The sequence below is a fragment of the Symphalangus syndactylus genome, chromosome 4 (assembly GCF_028878055.3).
Source record: "Symphalangus syndactylus isolate Jambi chromosome 4, NHGRI_mSymSyn1-v2.1_pri, whole genome shotgun sequence".
In the NCBI taxonomy this organism is placed as follows: Eukaryota; Metazoa; Chordata; class Mammalia; order Primates; family Hylobatidae; genus Symphalangus; species Symphalangus syndactylus.
This window is the reverse complement of record NC_072426.2, coordinates 53,405,330-53,421,133: the sequence shown is the minus strand read 5'-3', so window position 1 is coordinate 53,421,133 and position 15,804 is coordinate 53,405,330.

The window sequence follows — 15,804 nt, the reverse complement described above, 5'->3', positions numbered from 1 at the left end:
AGGAAGAAATTCAGTTCATTGAATAAACCATCCTGGTATTAGTCTATAAATAAATAAACTATATTTGTGTAGCTCCTGTGGCTATGAAATGGTTAAATAATAAAAAGTAACAACATTTGGAACATGGCAAATGGGACTGATGAATTGAGGAAGAACATGCATTCTCTATGATCTATGATTTTTGACAGAAAGAGAGAAACTTCTTCATTTTGGAAAAAATCTGGAAGATTTTCTTTCCAGAGTTTTCGAAAGCATACAGTAAATACTTTTTTGCCAATAACAATGATAATGTCACAGAGAGAAAGAGTGACATGGATAAAGATGCTCCTAAGTAATAAGCTGCAATCAGCATTTTGCAGAATATGTTAAACAGCACAATTCTTGGATACCAGCGTTTCATGTGTCCATGTAGTAGGGACCAGAACACAGAAGTGCAATTTCTTAAGATGTTATTTTTAAAGTGTGAATTTTCAGTAACTTACAAAGAAAGGGAACTTTGGATTATCTGTAACTGGTATTAAAAACTGTTACCAAAAAAGTTAGCCTTCCAACACAAACCTCATAATAAATGGTATAGAACACAGAAGATATCCTGAAATACTATAAGAACCCAAAATAAAGTGGTGGAACCATAGATTTCATAAGAACTAAATGGCATAGGAAATGGAAAATAATGCAAAACACTTCAAAAGCCAAAATAAAATGATAGATGCAAAGCGGACATGAAATAAAGTAGACAAGAGAAATAGGCTTAGTTATGATCCAGATTAAGCTGAAGTTAGCAGACAAGACTTTAAAATAACCATGATTAATAAGTTAAAGAAAGTAGATTGAAATATGCACAACATTGAAGAAGAAAATGGAGGGTTACAATAGAGAATTTATAAATAAAAAATTTATTTTAAGAGCTCAAACAAACATTGTTGTGATAGTTAATTTTATGTGTCAACTTGAAAGGAGAGCTCGGGTTAAACATTATTTCTGGGTGTGTCTGCGAAGATGCTTCCAGATGAGCTTAGCATTGAATAAATGGACTCAGTAAGTAGACTGCCCTGTCCAGTGTTGTTGGGCATCATCCAACCTATCCAGAGTCTGAATAGAAAAAAAGGGCAAAGGAAGGAGAATTTGTCCCTTTTACTTCCTGCCTCCCTGCTTAGCTGGGACATCTCTTCTTCCCAGCTTTAGGATTAGGATTCATACCCAGCTTCTGTGGCTCTCCAGCCTTGGGACCCAGACCGAATCACTGGCTTTCTTGGGTCTCCAGCTTGCAGACAGTAGATTATGAAATTTCTCATCCTCCATAATTGTGTGAGCAAATTCCTCATTATATATATTAAAAATTATGTATCATATAACATAGATTATATATGTGTGTAATATATAATATATACGTATATACATATATATTTTTTCTCTGTCTCCCTCTGGATAACCTTGAATACAATTCTAGAAGTGCAAAATATACAATCTGAAATTAAGAACTCTTTTGATGGGTTTAACAGTAGACTGAACATAGGAGAAGAAAGGATTTACAGATTCAAGTCAACAGAAAATATTCAAGAAGCACAGATAGAAAAAAGAATAGAAGGAACAAAACAAAACAGATAAGAAATGTGGAACAGGATTTAAAAAGTCTAACATGCATGTAACTAGAATCCCAAGGAGAGAAAAGAGAAATAAAAAAAAAGTTGAAGAAACAATAGTCAATAGCTTTCAAATCTCATAAAAAGAAACCCCACAAATTCAGTGAGCCCCAAGCAAGATAAATACAAAGAAAACTTCAGCTTTATTCTAAAAAGAAATAATAAGAGAAGATCTTTAAAAGAAAAAGATCATATTGCTTCTGGAGAAATATCAGGAAGAAATCCACTGACCAGAACTGTGCTAGAAGACATCATTAAAGAACTAAAAGAGAAAAAACAAACCTGCCAATTTAGAATTCTATACAGAATGAAAGTATCCTTCAAAAAAAAAAAAAAAAGCAAAGAAATAGACATTTCCATATAACCAAAGCTGAGAGAACTGTCACTAGTAGATCTTCAATACAAGAACTACTAAAGAATATTCTTCATGTCAAAGTATAATGGTCCCAGACAGATGGAAGAACAGAAGTACAGAACAGAAGTATAACACAGAAGTTCAAGAAAAGTTTATAACTTATGTAGGAGTAAAACAATGTGACAATAGCAGCAAAAAAGGATAGGAAGGGTTAACTATTATAAGTTAAAGCACTGCAAGGAGTTTGACTATTGTGAACAGTGCTGCAATAAACAAGTGAGTGCAGATATCCCTTTGGTATACTGATTTCTCTTCCTTTGGATAAATACCCAGTACTGGGATTGACAGATCATATGGTAGTTCTATTTCTAGTTTTTTGAGAACTCTCCACACTGTTCTCCACAATGGCTGTACTAACTTACATTTCCATCAACACTGTATAAGAGTTCCCTTTACTCTGTATCCTTGCCAGTATCTGTTATTTTGCAGATATCTGTTACGTCTGCTCATTGCAGTGTTTGAGATATGGCAAAAGGAGATAAAATTATGGTTGCATTTTGTGATTTCTAAGGTAACCTCTAAAATGACACAAAAACGTGTAATAAAAAAGCTGATAGATGAGGTAAAATTCAATAATAAAAGGTAACTGATTATGCAAAAGAAGTAGGTATCTTAAGTCTGTAAAGAATAAAAGGATTGTATAACTTGGACCTTTTTTAAAAGACAAAGTTGCCTTAAAAAATACAATGTTGAGCTATTTGAACTCAGAGTGTCTACTTTGGGTTTTTCATGTTGTTTTAATTTACTGCTAGAAACGACACTTACCTTAGTGCAGTTTCCATTTCACTTCCCACTGCATACCAATAAGTCCACAACTTGGGACTATTGCTCTGTATAAGTCAATCTGAATTGTACATTGGCATCCACTAGATTCTATCACCTTCTGAGTACACTTGACACTTTATCTAGTTAAAAATTTACAAAACTAAGAAACATAAGATGAGTATGCAGCATGTCCAACAGCCAAAGAGGCCAGAGGTCATAAAGAACCAGGCCAGCTCAAAGTATTTTTCACCAAAAATATATCCTGTTTCTCTTCCAGATATCATCAGAAGATAAGAATTATTCTACTCTTAAGATGTAAAAAAGAACTTGAGAGAGAAAGCAATTTTGTTTTTTTAGAAGGCAGTAAAGCAATCTAGATTCCAGGGTTTTAAAATACAAATCTCCACTTCTCACCATAGGTCCATCCTTTTATTCACTTTCAATTTTGTAAATGCAGTGATTGTAATATACAAGGAACTCAACTCAATAGTAAAAAAATAGTAATCCCTTTAAAAAGTGGGCAAAACACATAAATAGACATTATTCACAAGAAGAAATATAAATGGCCATCAGGCATATGAAAAAATTCTCAACATCACTAATCATCAGGGAAATACTAATCAAAACTACCATGAGATATCTTACCTCAGAATGGCTGGTATAAAAAGACAAAAATTAACAGATACTGGCAAGGATACAGAGTAAAGGGAACTCCTATATAGTGTTGATGGGAATGCTAGTACAGCCATTATGGAGAACAGTGTGGAGAGTTCTCAAAATACTAAAAATAGAACTACCATATGATCTGGCAATCCACTCCTGGGTGTTTATCCAAAGGAAGAGAAATCAGTATACCAAGGGATATCTGCACTCAGATATTTATGGCAGCACTGTTCCCAGTAGTAAAGATATGGAATCAGCCTAAGCATCCATCAAAGGACAAATGGATAAAGCAAATGTGGTATATATACACAATAGAATAATATTCTGCCATAAAAATAATGTAATCATGTCATTTGCAGCAACATGGATGGAACTGGAGGTCATAACAGTAAGTAAAATAAGCCAGGCACAGAAAGACAAACAATGCATGTTCTCACTCACATGTGGGAACTAAAAAAGTTAATCTCTTGGAAGTAGAGAGTAGAATGGTAGACACCAGAGACTGGGAAGGGTGTGCGGGTAGGAGGGGCATATGAAGAGAGGTTGGTTAATGGGCGCAAATATTAGATATAAGATATAAATTCCTTTTTTTTTTTTTTTTGAGACGGAGTCTCGCTCTGTTGCCCAGGCTGGAGTGCAGTGGTGTGATCTTGGCTCACTGCAAGTTCCACCTCCTGGGTTTACTTATGCCATTCTCCTGCCTCAGCCTCCCGAGTAGCTGGGACTACAGGCACCTGCCACCACGCCCAGCTAATTTTTTGTATTTTTAGTAGAGATGGGGTTTCGCCATATTAGCCAGGATGGTCTCGATCTCCTGACCTCGTGATCTGCCCACCTCGGCCTCCCAAAGTGCTGGGATTACAGGCGTGAGCCACCATGTCCAGCCATAAGATAATGTTCCATAACAGAGTAGGGTGACTACAGTAAGCAACAATATATTTTATATTTCAAAGTAGCTAGAAGAAAGGACATAAAATATTCCCAACCCATAGAAATGATAAATACTCAAGATGACGAATATCTCAAATATCCTGACTTGATCATTCTGTGTCTTACCCATGTAACAAATACTCACCTGTATCACATAAATAGGTAAAATATTATGTAGCAATTTAAAAAATTGTATCACAAGTCTTAGGAGTGTAGCCACTCGCAGGTTCTTTCTGGTTTTTAGCATCTTATTCCTTCTCTAAGAACCAGGCTTCCAAAACTTATCAAATTCTTGGAGCAGTTTATAGAGCAATTAGGAATATAGCATCTCAAGTATTGCCACAGACCTAACTGCATCACCATCTCTGTAGATGGGGCTCAGGAAGTCTTTGTTTTAAGATACGGAAACCGCTCTTTCAGGCTATTTTTTAAAGGTACAAAACAAAAACCCTCTAGGTACTGAAAATGTCCTCTTCCTATAAAAACTATATTCTTTGACTCTCATAGCAGACCACAGTGCTGGAAAGACTTTCCTAAATAGAATTGGCCCACAGAGTTGTGGTTGGGTGAATCTCTATCAAGCATGTCTATTGGCAGGGCTGTTTATCAGTATGAGTATGCTATAAATGCAACTGCCTGTGTTCACAGATAGGGGAGTCAAATTAATTTCTGAATCGATGAGGTTTTCTAGGCATTTTTATTATTCTTCCACATATTTTTCAAATTTGCTAGAGGATCTCAAAAAGACATGGATGGAAAGAAATGGAAAACAGCCAATGCTCTTCTTCAGTTACATTGTCTGTTTTCTGAGTAAGTTAATGAGTCTCAGAATTTATCTTTATTTGTGCATTATTCCTCACATTCATATTCACTTTAATTTGTCTTCCAAAAGAATAATTTTAGAAAAATGATTTGTTGCACAAAAGTCAGAAAGAGACACAAACAAAGTTTTATTACCAAGGTAAGAGAGGGTATCTGGGCAAGAGGAAGTAAAACCATGAGTCTGCATGAAATGAAAAACACCTCCCTTATTCTCATGACTTCATCTTTCAGGCAGCTCCTCTAGTCCACCTTCCCACAGGCTAAGACAGGCTCTTGAACAGGGTGTCACTTTTTTACACAAGCCCAGGTGAACCCCAAAAGGAGCAAAACAAGATATAAACCGGGCTGTCAGGAACATCCACTAAACTTTAAAGCTCTGTACCTTCTGTCTTGGGGCCAAACCAACCTTGTGGCTTGCAAACTCCAAGCATCTTTTAATCTTTGCTTTCCAGACATTAGAGGCAACTCACCAACATCTAACCACAAACCAAACTTGAAAATACTTAGCTCTGACCCAACCATGTGCCAGAGTTCCAGATGTCTTTAAAATTAACCTGTTCTCTGAGTCCTCTTAAAGGTCAGTTTCTTTTGCTACCAACTTGCCACTGTGCAGCAATAGCGCCATCTACAGAGCAATGTTAGGAAAAAGGACACCTGGTTAGCTGGAGGTCAAATTTGGGAGAGGGAGTGGAATAATACATATATTTTTTGAAGTATAGCCCTTTGCAGTCTATTTTCCAAATGCATTTGGTAGAATAATAATGTCATCTTTACATTTAGGGAGCAGCTTGGTATTTTTCACTTTTGAGAGTTTGTTTAAAAATGTGAAAAAAAAGAGATATAACAATAAACTAGAGAGGATAACAAATTTGGAATTAACAAATCACAATTTATGTAGCACATGGGTCATGGTAAGCTATATAGGGTCCTAAGGCCAGCAATTGTGGTGGTAGCTCCTTGATGCCTTATTTTCCAGGTTGTGGCAGAGGAAGTGGCTTCTTATCAGGGCAGTTACATCTCATGAGGGTAATTCCTGCAAATTCAGCCCAGAGCCTACTTCTCCAGCCCTTTTAAAAATCTGATGAGTCACCCCAAAACTGCTAATTAATCTCTTTTTACATGAACTGACTAAAGGATATTCCGTTGCCTTCAACCTAACCCTGACTCTATATGATGACATATTAATGAAATAGATTACTGATGGAATTGAGGCATGAGTCAAGGGGGCCTCTGCTACAGCTGCCACAGAAAACCAAATGCCTCCTTGGGCCCACTTTCCTTCGGAGGCAGCACAAGCAGCAGAAGATGGGCCTCCTCCTCTGTAAGTTTCATTTGTGTTCTTAAAAGATTAAAAAAGTGACAGCTAACCTGTATTAGAACATAGGTGTGATGAGTGTGTCTCCTAGAGCTCAAGCCAGTGCTAGGTCCTTGTGGTGGAGCCAGATCTCTTAAGGCATCTGGGAAATGTTGTCTTTAGCTTCCAGTCTGGCTGTCTCAGTGGTAGAGAGCTGGACTTCAGTACTGGCCTCACATGCTTTCAGCTTAAAAGTTCTTTCTGTAATTCACTAAACCCTCCTTTCGTTTCAGAGGCAGTTGGTTTAGCAAGGGCAGCTGGTAGTGTACAGCAGGGGTCCCCAACCCCCGGGCTGGGGACCAGTACCTGTCTGTGGCCTGTTAGGAACCGGGCTGCACAGCAGGAGGTAAGCGGTGGGCAAGCGAGCATTATCGCCTGAGCTCCACCGCCTGCCAGATCTGCCACAGCATTAGATTCTCATAGGAGCACGAACTCTATTGTGAACTGTGCATGCAAGGGACCCAGGATGCGTGCTTCTTATGAGAATCCAACTAATACCTGATGATTTGAGATGGAACAGTGTCATCCCAAAACCATCCTCCACACCCTACCACCACCTGATCATCAATGGAAAAATTGTCTTCCGAGAAACCAGTCCCTGGTGCCAAAAATGTTGGGAACCACTGGCATACAGGGTTTTCCAAACTTCAGTCATTCTTATATCACAGTCAAGGCTAATATTTATAAGATGTTCAACTGCCACTGCTAAGCACCCAGGGGCATGGGAAGAGGGCAGGCCTTAGAGACAGGTCTGACTTTAGATGCTGCACCTCTATTATCCTCACTAAGTTTCAGCCTCCACCTCTGCGAATTAAGAATAAAATTGCCTCTCCAGTCAGCCAGTGACTCTGAAGATAATAAACTGATAGGTATTTTCTAATTTTTCAAAGATTCTAATATAGTCATTGGCCGCTCTAGAAGTTCAAAGATGATCAAGTTTTGAGGCATTTAAATATATGCTATTTGATAATTATTTTCAATGGTATATAAAGTATGAAAATATAGGATGCATTTTATATAATAAAGCCAACATTGGCATCAGTATAAAAAAATGCTAAAACTCCTTTCATTCTTCCAGTTCTATGCTTATAATTTGTACACTTTTCTCCATGTATGTTATACTCCAATAAAAAGTTTGCAACAAAAAATGCAAACTGCAAAGAGATTTTATTAAGATAAACCTGGGACACAATGAGGTGGATTAAGCTAGAAACAAATATATTCCAGAAAAGAATGGGTAATGCATGTAGAGTAGGTATTCAGGCAGAATGAAGAGAACAAGTAAAAGATTTATATAGTTGTGTTCTGGGAGTCTCGGCACAGAGTATTTTTTTTTATCTCCAAGAGCTTTTTATTTTACACCATAATACAAATGGATTTAAGTCAAAACAGAAAAATGTGCAATTGTTGGAAATTACCCTTCAGTCAGGTTTCTCAGTTGGCTATTTAACTCAGTGATTTGAGTAAAGATCAGTTTTTTTCCCCTTTGTCGTATACTGTATTTCTTTTCTTTTTGTCTTCAAGTAAATATTTATTTTTATAATATAATATCATCATGGTTACAGACATTTTAAATGTAGGTGTTCTTTCAAATGCTTGGAAAACATAAGTACTTTTTATCTCAGAAATATGCAGTGATGGTGCAGAGAGGGGGTTGAAGTGATTTTTACGTTGAAGATCAAAACATGCAAATACTAGCAGTCATATCACATGAGTTGTATGAAGAAGAATATAATAGAAAGTCTCTAAAAACATAAAAGCTGAAAGAAATAAGAAACATATTTTAAATGTCTCAGAGTCAGATGTTTTCATCTAAAAAGAAAATTACTCTCAAAGTTTGTTTACATTTCTAAGTGGCTCAAATCATAGTGACTAAAATAAATTCTAATTTTAAAATTGGTAAATCTGAGTGTGCCCCAGCAGTATTGTCTTGAAATGAATAAAACTAGGGTGGGTAAAAACCTGGATTCTGCCGGTAAAGACAGTCATGGAGGCCGGGCACAGTGGCTCATGCCTGTAATCTCAGCACTTTGGGAGACCTAGGCAGGCAGATCACTTGAGGTCAGAAGTTCAAGACCAGCCTGACCAACATGGTGAAACCCCATCTCTACTAAAAATGCAAAAATTAGCTGAGTGTGGTGGCGGGTGCCTGCAATCCCAACTAGTTGGGAGACTGAGGCAGGAGAATTGCTTGAAATGGGAGGTGGAGGTTGCAGTGAGCTGAGATTGCCCCACTACACTCCAGCCCAGGCAACAGAGTGAGATTCATCTGAAAAAAAAAAAAAAAAAAAAAAAGACAGTCATGGAAAGCTTTTGGCTTTTCCATGACAGCTGTAGCAGAGGTCCCAGGGCTGGCTTCCTCATTCTCCAGTGTTGAACAGTGGAACATGGGATATCCATTCTCCTGGCGTGGATCATGGCAGAAGTGATCTGGTCCTGGAGCCAGCAGTGGGGATTGGCTGTCAATTTCCTACCCATCAATGTTGGATACTAACTAGCTGGAATAATTTTTTTAAAAGCCTGTTTTGCTTGAACACACTGGGCGAGGGTATATGTGTCCTGTTGCAGCAAACTGAACCCTAACTAATGCAGGATGATAGAGCAAAAAGTGTTTGAGGAAGAATTGTATCCCATCTTCAGAGATCGAGTATAAAATCAACAATCCTGTGCTTTGAATGTCTGAGTAGACTCTTGCCTATTGCTGAGAAACTGAAGAAAATATTACTGCATTTAGTTTTATATGTCTATGTAGTAGAATGACCATTACTCTGAATTTGCAGAGATAAATAAATAAACAAAGCATAATGAGGGAATACTATAAACAATGGTATATAGCATACAACAAATCAGATAACTTAAATGGAATTAACAAATTCCTAGAAAGACACAAACTACTGAAACTAGCTCAAGAAGAAATAAAAAATCTGAATAGATATATAATTATTGAATAAACTGAATTAGTAATCAAAAAAGTTCCACACAAAAAAAGCTCAGGCCCAAATGGCATCATGGGTGAATACTACTAAATAATGCAATTTATGAGGCCAGTATTACTCTGGCATCAAAACCAGACAAAAATATCACAAAAAAGGAAACTACAGACCAATATTCCTTATGAATACAGATGCAAACATCTTCAACACAATACCAGAAAACTGAATCCAGCAGCATACAAGGACTGTATAACAAGACCAAGTGGGATTTATCCCAGGAATGCAAAATTTGTACAACACATGAAACTTAACCAATGCAATACATATTAATTAAATAAAAGACAAAAAAACACATGAACATCTCAATAGATATTATAGAAATATAAGGGAATGTATCCAATCTGATAAAAGACATTTATGAAAAACCGACAGCAAATATGACACTTAGTGATAAAAGACTGAAAGCTTTCCTCCAAGGTCAGAAACAAGACAAGTTGTTCATTTTTACCACTTCTATTCAACATTGTGCTAGAGGTCTAGCCAGGGCAATTAGGCAAGAAAAATAAGTAAAAGCCATCCAGATTGGAAAGGAAGAAATAAAACTATCCACAGATGGCATGATATTATATATAGGAAGTTCTAAAGAATTCTTAAAAATCTACAAAAATGTAGCCCAACTTTCAATTCTTTTAGTCAAAAGAAAGTTTGTAATTTGTCTCTTTTATCTTTATTTAATTGTGTGTCTAACCTGTCTTTTAAAAAATTTTTGATGTTCCTGGGAAAATCTAGTTCTAAGTAAGAAGACATTTAATTAAACCTATACAAGGTATAAATTTTCATAACAGCAAGATATAAATAAATAGATATTGGCAGTAGGAGTAATGAGTGATTCCATGTTTAAAAACTTCCCACCAGCCTAGCACAATGGGCACTTGATGGTTAGATTTACTTTTGTTAATTTTTAAGTTTAATTAAAGTCAAATAAAGTAATATAGTATGCTTTACTTTTTTAAGTTTTAGGTTTTAAACATTTAACCACCACCATCTTATTGAGCCTTTGTATTATAAGCCCATTCTATACAGAAAAAATATAAGATTCAAATAGATGAAGTGACTCGCCCTAACCAATTCAACAAACAAGCAGCAGAGGTGGGAACATGAACCGAGGATATGATCTTAGCCAGTGTTATATCCACTACTCCATGAATGACTAACTAAATAGGGAATGGGAGGGGCACAGGGAAAGTATTCCAGGCCATTGTGAACATCCTTGCACCCAGATTAGCAAGTTCTGCCTTCTTGGAATAAGTGCCCAAGTAATTATCATCCCTGGATAAAGACTTGGTGATAACCAGTTAATTAATCAGGGATTCTTCATTCTTCAGTGCTTCCCACACTCCATGTTGGACAATAGTGTTCATACTCTAACCCAGACCTTTTGTTAATCTCCTATTCCATTTTCCCACCCTCACTCCTACAAATGTTTCATTAATGGAGGCCTTCCATCCGAATTTTGAAGAATTTCATGATAAAGAGATATAAAATGTTAGACAAGTTGAGAACTTATTATAAAGTTCTCAAAAGCAACGATTCAAGATCACAGTTTATATATATGTACAATCTTGTTTTCCTACACAACATTCTCTAACAAAGCTGTAGTAAGTATTGGGTGGACTTTAGAGCTGCTATATTTCCACTGAGCTATATGACTCACATTATTTATAAATACAGAATAAAGATAAACTCAGTGACCCGTGTGGAAAAAATTAGGACACATGTCAATTTAAGTTGACAAATGTTGTACCACTATGTTGTACAAAGCACTGTGCTTTTTTGTATCTCTCTCTCACACAGGTATATATGAATAAACTTATACTCTTTTCCTCAAAGATTAGTTGTCAAGACAAGAAATAAATGCAACTAACTCAATATTGAGCATAAAATAATTAAATAGCATTTTCCTAAGCCATTTGGTAAAGAAAATATTTAATGCTTTTACCAATATAGTCAGCTGGCTTTTTGGGATCTCTTGGGAATTTCAGTGTTCCTGTAGTGAACCTTGATGTAGGACCAGCTTGCTTTTTCTCCCTCCTGTGCCTCACTTTGTCAGCAGAAGCCTTACTGTTGTCACCAGTTGGCAGTATTCATAAGATGGCTGCATCGGCACTTACCTAGAGTCCAGAAGGAAGGTGAAAACTCTTCTATCCCAAAGGTGGCAAAAACATCCTGAGACTAATTTTCGTTGGTCAGAATTGGGCCATGTATTTAACCTTAGATTAATCACTATGGCTTACACTAATCATGGAAGATTCCTGGAGCTGGGAGCACGAACACTTCTAGTAAAACACTATGGTATAAGTTGGGGAAGGGGTGATTTTCAGAAGGAAATTTTTTACCATAAAAAGGATAGACATTATCAGTATGTAACAAAATAACAAACCACAATTACCCACTACAGAACTTTAATGCCTTTCAATTATTGCTGAAAGGCATTAAAGGTCTGCTATCTACAGAAAAGCTTGCAGAAATAGTGCAGTCAGGTAAGAGAAATGAACTGTAGCATATCCAATAGCCTTCAGTGGTCCAGGTGGCAGTGTTAAGACAAGGTATTAAAATATAGAACTCAATATTTAGAATAAAAAAGATAAAACAAAGCCCAAGACCTACTAATAAGGGCCTCAGAATCAGAATAGGAAGTTTCAGTGGACAAGACAACGAACCAACAGCAACAGTGCACAGCACCGAATCTTGTTTCTTTACCCACAATGGATAAGATTACCATCGACTAATGAAAATATGATGAATTTCTAAAAAATGCTACCACATATACTCATATATTCATATATTTATGGTTATTCAGATTCTGGTATCCAGAGTAGGCAACATAAGGTCAGTAGCCCATCCACCACTCATTTTAACAGAAATCTGTCTGTATATACACATGCTGTAGGAGGACACAAAAACTAACAAGGTCTAAGAAAACAACAGAAGACAGAGCAGGACTAATCAGTAAAAAGAGCCTTAGGACTTTGGTGAGAAGTCAATTCAGGCCAAGCTCTTCAGGAAGAAATGCAGGCAATATTGTTGTGTCCTTCACATAGGAATATGACGTAGGAAACATAAAAATATGTATTTTTACTTGCTTTTCTCTCTCTAAAAAATAGTAACATCTTGAAGTGATTCAGCTATGTATTTTTACCCTACCCCTCTTTTGACATAGTCATGTATTCATGAAAGATGTACTGAGGACAAGGATGTTATCTATAGCCATGGAAACACAAAGCTTTAATCAGTTCTTGAGCAATCTTAGGATCTAACATTTCTCCTCCTGTATTTTAAAAGCCCCAGTGAGTTTACATTCTCAGAGGACCTTATTACCAGCAAGTCCTGGAGTCCCGAGAGTGAAAAACATCTTCCTCTACTCTGTCAGGGATGATGAGGATAAGGTGGTGTCTAGAGGCCCAGCCACACCAAATTTTCAACTGGGACAGTGATATCAGATGCCCTTTAATCTCCTCTATTTGCAAACGTCTGTCCTACCAATGTGTTCTGTGCTACATCTCATACTTACTTCCTACTGTGTCCAGCCCTATTATCTGTGCCTTACACCGTAGATTAACCCATCATATTTACTCATTCCTGTCCATATTCGTTCTCATCTTCCCCACTATCTCCTCCTGTTTTCTCATCATTTTCCCATTATTAAAATCAGAACAGCTGTCACATTTTCTGGACAGCACCTCTTAGGTCAGTGTTCTTCTTGTGTTTGCCTTCTCTGCTGACTATATTTCCCAGACAAGCCCATTTAGTCTTTGGTATTGTTAGAAAATGTTATTAAGATCACATATCTCGGTTGACCACTAACTTGTGAAATCTTACTTTAATCTGGCCCAACTGTCCACTCAGAAACTCTCTCAATCATCCTCTATTTACACATTTCCCATAGTTGACTGTTCTGGACCATTTCTATACAATCTAACTTTCTAAATACTATCCTTACTCACAGTAGATGATGTTGCTTAAAACAATCTTATTTGAATTTCTATAAAATACTCCCTACTACCTCCAGAAATCTTTTTTACACTATTTTCCTTACCAGGAATGTTCTTTTTTCTCCAGATCATTCCAACTCCACAACTGGTCTAAATCCTTCAAATTTATCATTTCCTTATTGTCTTCCTGACTGTTCCAGGATCTTCTCTAAGTATTCATGGAAATATTTATAACTCTCATTTACACTTATCCTTTGCTTCCTAGTGTTGTCTTTTAAAATTTTAAAAGAAATGTAATAAATATTCTCCAAGAAATTTTAAGGAGGATTCTGGTGACATGAAGAGGAAACTGAAACTTATATCAAAAAACCGAATGGTTTTGGTATAAATAATACAAAATTTGAAATGAAACTATTACGAATTGGGATGAAAAGACAGAGTGGATACAAAAAAAAAACAAATTACTGAGCAACAATATTATATTTCAAAATTCTCCCAGAAGAGAGAAAATTAAAATTTTCCAGCTTTTTTGATTTCATGTGTCTATACACATACATGCAAACACAAAATAAAACAAAAAAAGTAATAAAATAAAAAAAGAAACTTTCCCAGAAAAACATCTAAAAAGATTTTAAAACAATGAAAAACTAAGTAAAATGGAGAGAAATATCAAGGCTGTTTAATAAAAATTCCAGAAAGAAAAATAAAATAATTAGAGGGAAGAAAATATTTGAATAAATGGTAAAAACTTTCCAAAAATAAAAATCAGAAATCTCAGACTAAGAGTTCTTACAGAGTACCAAAGGAGCAAAAAGATCAACAACACCTAAACACGTTAGTAAGATTTTATAGAATCTGAAGATTCAATACAATTTCTTTCAAAAAGCCAATGTCATTTTCCACAGAAATACAAAACACAATCCTAAAATTTGTATGGACTCAGAAAAAAACTCAGAATACCCAAAGTAATCTTAAGCAAAAAGAACAAAACTGCAGGCATCACACTCCCTAATTTCAAAGTATATAATAAATACCGTAATCAAAATAGCATGGTACTGGCATAAAAATAAACACATCGACCAATGTAAAAGGATAGAAAGCACAGATAATTGACATATTTACTGTCAATTGATTTTCAACAAATGTGCCAAGAACACATGATAAGAAAAAGACAATCTCTTTAATAAATGGTGTTGGGAAAACTGAATATCCACATGCAGAAGAATGAAATTGGTCCCTTATCTCACACTGTATACATAAATCAACTCAAAATCGATAAAAGACATCAGTGTAAGACATGAAATTGTAAAGCTACTAGAAGAAAACAGCGGAAAAGCTCCATGGTATTGGTCTGGGCAATATTTCTTTTTTCTTTTTCTTTTTTTCCTGGGCTTAGCTCAGCTGAAGAGGCAATGATTCCTTAGATAGGACTCTAAAAGCACAGGCAGCAAAAGCAAATATAGACAAATGGGACTGCATCAAGCTAAAAAGCTTCTGCAGAGTAAAGGAAACAATTAGCAGTGAAGAGACAACCCACAGATTGGGAGAATACATTTATAAACCATACATTTGATAAGAGGCTAGTAACAAATACATATTGGATACAACTCAATAGTAAGAAAACAAATAACTGTATTAAAAATGGTCAAAGAATCTGAACAGACATTTTTCAAAAGATAGGATACAAATGGTCAGCAGATATATTTAAAAATTCTCAACATCTTTAATCATCAGGGAAATGCAAATTAAAGCTATAGTGATAATGTCAGAATGGCTATTATCAAAAGACAAAAGTATTGGTGAGGATGTGGAGAAAAGGGAACCCTTGTACACTGTTGGTGGGAATGTAAATTAGTACAGACATTTTGGAAAATAGTATGGAGGTTCCTAAGAAAATTAAAAGAACTACCATATAATCCAGCAATCTCACTACTGGGAATGGAATATGTCCAGTATGTGGATGAGGCATCTGCACTTCCAAATTCATTTCCGCATTATATTCACAATAGTCAAGATATGGAAGCAACCTAAGTGTCTATCAACAGAGAAATGGATAAAATAAAAATGGTGTGTATATGTGCAATGGAATACTATACAACCTTTAAAAAGGACATTTTGTCATTCACAACAACATAGATGTGACTGGAGAACGTTATGCTAAGTGAAATAAGCCAGGCACAGAAAGATTAAAGATTAATACTGCATGATTTTACTTATATGTGGAATCTAAAAAGGTGATGTCATAGAAACAGAGAGCAAAAGGGGGTTACCAAAGGCTGGTGAAGAG